Source organism: Physeter macrocephalus, chromosome 12 (genome assembly GCF_002837175.3).
Source record: "Physeter macrocephalus isolate SW-GA chromosome 12, ASM283717v5, whole genome shotgun sequence".
NCBI lineage: Eukaryota > Metazoa > Chordata > Mammalia > Artiodactyla > Physeteridae > Physeter > Physeter macrocephalus.
Window position 1 is genome coordinate 25,046,450 of NC_041225.1, and position 6,091 is coordinate 25,052,540.

Consider the following 6,091-nt stretch of genomic DNA (forward strand, 5'->3'; position numbering starts at 1 on the left):
GCCCGGCCCCCGCAAAAAAAAAAAAAAAAAAAAAAAAAGTATTAAACAGAAAAAAAAAAAGTATTAAACAGAACTGGATCAATACGGAGCTCCCATGGGAGTACCCCTGGTTCCGTGGGTACATTCATCCATCAAATGCACCCCCACGGATGTCTTACACCCCAGACGGCTGTGCTCACGAAAGAAAATTGGTTTATTTTATCTCAACTTAAATCTGTTTAAAAGTCTACTCCAGAATTTTGCTGAAAACTGACTCACTCCAGAGATCACAGCTTCCAAGATTTCTCTTTCCACGTGTAGAAAACTGAGCCAGTGCTGACTCGCCAGCCCCGGCCGTCCCTCCCTCTCTGCCTGTGGTGGAAAGAGCTCCCGTCTCCAGGCCACGGCGGCATGGCCTCTGGGCTGTGAGGTTAACTGGCGGGCTCTTCCCCAGCAGTGAGAGATCACCGGGGCGGGGAGACGCCTTCCGGCTGGAGCCTCAAGGGCCATTCAGTCACTGTCCTGGGCAGGAGAAGGAGGAGGAGGTGCAGGTGGAACACCCATCCTCCCTCCCCCGGGGGCCCTGGTCATGCCCGAACCTCACTCACCAGCTCCCCGCTCCTTGCTCCAGCCAGAAGGGGCTTCCACTTTTTAAAGAGCTTCTGAAACACTTGCTCTGTGTTTCCACTGGAGCAAACTTAGCTCTACCGTGTGCTGAAGGAAAAGGCTGCATCAACAGGACTGGGGCCCTGTCCACACTCTGCCACTTACCAGCCCTTATTCTCTTTCAGCTTCTGTTTCTTTGTGTCTAAAATGGGAATAACAGTAACACCTACCTTATAGAATTGCCATAGGATTAAATGAGATAATGCTTGTAAGCACAGTGCTTGGCACTTAGAACACGTTTCTCTTCTCTTAAGGAGCCCAGAAGGGCACAGCCAGAAACCAACACAACCACCTTGAATGGATGTGATGGCTGGAGCTGGGGCAGCTGTTGTGTAGCCATGCAGCAACAGGCATGAGTACGAGACCAAAAGAATCACCGTTAACGGTTATCACTGAACCCCTGAAACAAAGCCTTAGCTTAGGATTTGATGAGAAAAAAAAATTCCATTTGTTAAAGGCACTAACAATTTTCCAGTTTCTCAACTACTTGCAGTTACCCCTTTCAGCCAGCCTGCCTAAGTCAAGCCACTAACTAAATGTGATTTGTCATAAGAAAGAAAATCGTCTTCATTTAAGACAGCAAGCCAGAGGTTTGTAGTGCATGTGTGGGGCACGTATGCCCCGTGTGTGGTGTGTGTACTCAGGTGCCGGAAGGAACACTCGAGCCCTTTGTTCCCCAGCCAGGTCTCCGCCTCCTTGCTGGGCAAGATGGCCAGGGAGCCCGCCCTGCACACGAGGAGGGGCAGGCGGCAGGTGCTCCTGGAGGGGAAGCTGTGCGGGTCCCGCGTTCTGGCGTCACAAGGGCGCCGGGGCAGGGAAAGGAAGACCCAGGTAGAGGGCAGCCGCTGGGGGGCCCGGGAAGCGCCCGAGGCCCAGCCTGTGATTGGAGGCAGGGTCAAAGCCGGCGAGTGGGTGGCTCGCTCTCCCCCCGCCTTCCACCCCCGGCCCCCGGGGATGTACAAGGGCAGCTGGAAAAGCTACAGGTCCCGCAGGCGCGGCGAGGGTGTCTGTGGCAGCCCCGGGGCGCGGCAGGCCCTCTTGGGTCGGCGCGGGGCGGGGGGCTGCACACCCGGCAGATGCACGGAGCAGCGTGGGCGTGCGCTGGGGGGCTCTGCCCGCACAGGTGGTCGCCCGGAGGCCCACGAGCGCGAGAGGCCGCCAGCGCTCGCCCGCAGCCCCCCAGCCCCACGGAGACGTGGCTGCGGGCCGCGGAGCCGCTCGGCCGAGCTGGTCTCCCGAGAGGGCCGTGCCTCTAAGGGCGGGGCGCTGCCCAGGGCCAGGGCCCCCCTCCTCCAGCCGCGGGGCCCCTCCGTACGTGGGCCCGAGCCGCCAGCCGAGCGGCGCTGAGGGCCAGCGGGCGGGGTGCTCTGTGTTGACCGGGGCGCCATTACCTGGGCGCGAACACTCAGGAAGACTCACCAGCTGTGCGTCAAGATGGCGCCCCGCTCTGGGCGCCGACGAGGGCCGCCCGAGGCCCTGGCAGGGCGGCCGCCTCCGGCGGGTCTGGCTTAAGGCCCCGGACACGTGTTTGGTGCTGTTGCCGAGGCGGGCTGGGGCTCAGGGCCGCGGAGGAAGGACTGGTACCATCCTCCCGCATCACCTCTTTGCCCAAAAGGCCTGCGTGAGGGGCTTTGCTCCGTCCTCTGAGGCGGGGCGTCAGGCCCCTTGCGGCCCTCCCTCCTGTGGGGTGACCCTGGGCTGGGCTCCCGGGGCCCTGACGAGGGCGGGGCCGGCTCGGGACAGCCGGCAAGGCCCCTGGGCTGTGAGCGCTCCCGACTCCGCCCCCCTCCCCTCCCCGCCTCGTTTGAATCAACCAGAGGGAGGCGGGGCCAAGTTCCCGGAACTTTAACCTGTGGGGTGCGGTGCAGGGGGCGTCGGGCACCCACATGTTGAGAATATGGATTAACCACTTTTCCGTGTCCCCCCTTGTATCCCCACGCACACGATAGGACTTGTATCCTTAGCAGAACATTCATGATTTCCAAAGTCACTGTGAATTAAGGGATTTAAAAAAATTACGTCGCATTTGTCAGCCATGGCGATGTGCACCTGTGTTTGAAAGATCACTTGACAGGAGTCCAAGCCGAAGAGTTTCAGTCCACACCCAAGGCTGGTGCCTTCCCGCCAAGTCCAGGGGCTGAGGCTGCGTGCGGACTCCCACCCAGGACAAATGCCAACTTGACAGAGGTGAGAACACGACCAGCAGTGAAACGGGAGGTGAAGCAGGTTCCCGGGCTGCACCAGGCACGCAGCCTCCCTTCGCACATGACTCACCAGCATTCCTGGAATCCCAGCAATGCTGCTGCAAGGGGGGCCCGGCCTCAGCCTGCGCACGTTCGTGTGTGTATGAGTACACACTCACACAGTCGTTGCTCACACCCATCATTACACACTCACACGCACTCACACGTGGCACCTCTCAGGATCCCCGCTGGGGAGGACAGAGTCTCCCACCTGAGTGATTTCCGTCCCGCGTGGCTGGAATCAGGGAAATCACATGGGAATTCCGAGCCAAGGCTGCAGAAAAAGACAGGGGGACGGTTAGGAAAAGTCATAAAACGGAGGAAAGTATCAGCAAAACACAGAACTGCCAGAGAACTGGCCTCACCTCAGGAACGAGAAAGTGAGCAATTGGATAGTAACTGGACACGGGTGATCCTTCCAGAGTTCACAAATAATGAATCATCGTGTGTGCACCCGAAACTAACATAACGTTATACATCAGTTATACCTCAATAAAACATGAAGCTCATCCTCTGAAAAATAAACTAATATACAGTAAGCAACCCAGTTCTTAAAAATGGGCAAAAGACTCGAACAGACACTTCACAAAAGAAAATAAGCACATGAAAACATGCTCAGTCTCACCGGTCATCATGGAAACGCAAATTAAAGCCATCAGGAGACAAGGCTTCACGCTCACTGCCATGGCTGATGTTAGGAAGCCGGACACAGTGAGTGTTACACGTTCCCAGGGAAACAGGGAAATAATGACGCAGCACCTGGGAAAACAGCCCAGCACTGTCTTATTCAATCAGTCATGCACCTGATCTATGAACCAGCCATTCTTCTCCCATTTGTCCAGTAGAAATGAAGACCTCTGTCCTCTCAAATCCTAATAAAGAAAGTTCATAGCAGCTCTGTTCATAATTAGCAAAAAACTGGAAATAACTCAGAAGTTATTTATAGACAAATTGAGGTACGTCCATACAACAGAGCACTACTCTGCAGTAAAAAGAACTATTGAAACTCAAAACACCTACAGTGTACCCCACGAGTATTACATTATAGAATAAGTAAAACTGGGCCCTGGTGATAGAAACGGGAGGGGTGGGGGGGCCTGCAAGGGCCGGGGGGTTCTGGGAGAGGGAGGGGGTCTTGACTGGAGTGGAGGCTACACAGGTGTATGTATTTGTCCAAACTCATTCAGCTGAACTCTTCAGATCTGTGTGTTTTACTTTATGCAAATTATACTTCAATCAAGGAAACAAAGGTATGAGGCAGGGACCAGGGAGTCTGCCCCGGTCCCCCGGCAGGGAGGGAGTTCCCTACCCTTTGAAGTTTGGTAACAGATCAGCTCAATTAAGAGCAGAGGCAGAAAAAGAGGCCAGGACCTCCAGGAGGTTTGGTGCTGAGGGGAGAGGGACCTGCCCTGGCGGTCCCGGCAGGACGCCAGACTTGGTGGCCGAGGAGCCCCCTCGGGGCAGCCTGCACGCTTGGCCCCGGGCACAAGAATAAAGGGGTCTGCCAGGCAGGGGTGCTGAGACCCCTGCTGGGTGGGACCCGGAACCCAGAGGAAAAGTGGTGTGCCTGGCCCACCTCACGGGCAGAGACTCCCAGACACCCGTCTGAGGGCGGACCTGAAGTAGAACGATGGGTTTGTGCAATCCAAGAGCCACAAACAGCCCTGACCGATATGCCCGTGCTTTCCAAATGGATTCTCCCAGCAACACTTATTTAGTATTTATGTCATCGTGATTGAAAGGATTTAGGGTCTATTATGTGTCGGGCACCAGGCTGGACACTGAGGTCCAGCAGTAACCGGAACGGATAACTCCTCATGATCATGACGGGAGAGAAACACGTAGCTAAATTGTCAGGTGGAGAAAATAAAACAAGAAGAGAAGATGATGGATTTCGGGGCTGGGAGGGTCCTCTGCATGAGGCAGGGGATGGTCTGGACAGTGAGGGGGCGGGAAAGGAGCACAGCAGGCAGAGGGCAGCTGGCGAGGTGCAGATTGAGGATGGAGGTTCTGAGCTGAGGACTGATCAAGGCCAAGGCCAGGGCAGACCTGTAAGGCCTTCCTGCCTGGCAGCCCAGCCCTTCCCCAGAGCCGAGACCCGGGAGGGCTGCTGTGTCCTCCTCGTGCGTGGGCCGGTCAGCAAGTCCGGCCACGCTCAGCGTGACCACGACGGAGAAGAGCAGGAACCTGCCCCCCAGCATGGCCGGGGCTGGTCCTCACGGCCTCCGCGGAGGGCCGGCTCTCCGACCTGGCCTCCTGCAGACGGGCTCTGCCGTGGCGTTTCCACCAGCTCGTTGGAAGCTTGGATCGGATCTGAACAGACAGCAGCTCCCGAGGGACTGGGACTTGGGATGGGCGTGAAGTGAGACGTGTCACCCTCTCCTTCTCGGTGAGCTCCAGGGCCACCGGGGACAGCACAGGGAGAGCCAGGGGCGGCTTTCCAGGGAGCCAGTCCCCTGGGCCAGGTGGCAGCCGGACCCCCACCTCCCCCTCCTGTTAGTGCAGCCAGAGGTCACACCTGGGAGAGGGACTCAGCCCAACTCTGCTGCTCTTGGGCACAGACCACGAGGCATCTGGGTGAGCACGTGGAGATGCTGTCCCAATACATTTGGGGAATTTTTGTGTTTTACCATTTTTGCCCCAGAGAACGTTCAGAATTAAGAACTGGTTCATTTGCTGCTTCAGAAAATCAGACTATGTTCAGTCAGATCTTACTCCAAAAAAGAAAAATTGTGACTTCCTCCCCAAAGTAAAAATAGTTTAATATGTTGAGCCCATGCTTAAAGCACTAATATAGCCCCTCCCTCCATAAATTAGGCCATCTGGGCTTATTTTTATTAAAAGGAATTAAACTTAGGTTTGAAGGACTTTCTGACATTTCTTAGGAAACTGGAGGATTCCTGGAGCATCAGAAAACCGATGTTAGTGATTCTGGTTCAATACTGTGATTACTGTTAGTGATTAAATTTCACAGCTGAACCAACACGGCGAATAAACACATCGCCTTTCCTTCAATTATTCACGCAGTCAATCACCCTTCGTTAAGCACCCATTGTTTGACGAGCACCGCACACCTCTTTTTTTTTTTTTTTTTTCTTGCAGTACGTGGGCCTCTCACGGCTGTGGCCTCTCCCGTTGCGGAGCACAGGCTCCGGACGCGCAGGCTCAGCGGCCATGGCTCACGGGCCCAGCCGCTCCGCGGC

The 6,091-nt window shown here is 55.9% G+C and overlaps 1 long non-coding RNA gene across 1 annotated transcript in view; it reads right to left on the reverse strand.

Annotated features, from left to right (window-relative positions):
* The window catches only part of LOC114487333 (uncharacterized), a 12,065-nt gene extending 9,764 nt beyond the window's left edge, over positions 1-2,301 (reverse strand). Inside the window, exon 1 of the long non-coding RNA XR_003682353.2 lies at positions 2,065-2,301. This is a non-coding gene — a long non-coding RNA (uncharacterized lncRNA). The remainder of the gene's footprint in view (positions 1-2,064) is intronic.
* Between the last annotated feature and the right edge of the window lie 3,790 nt (positions 2,302-6,091).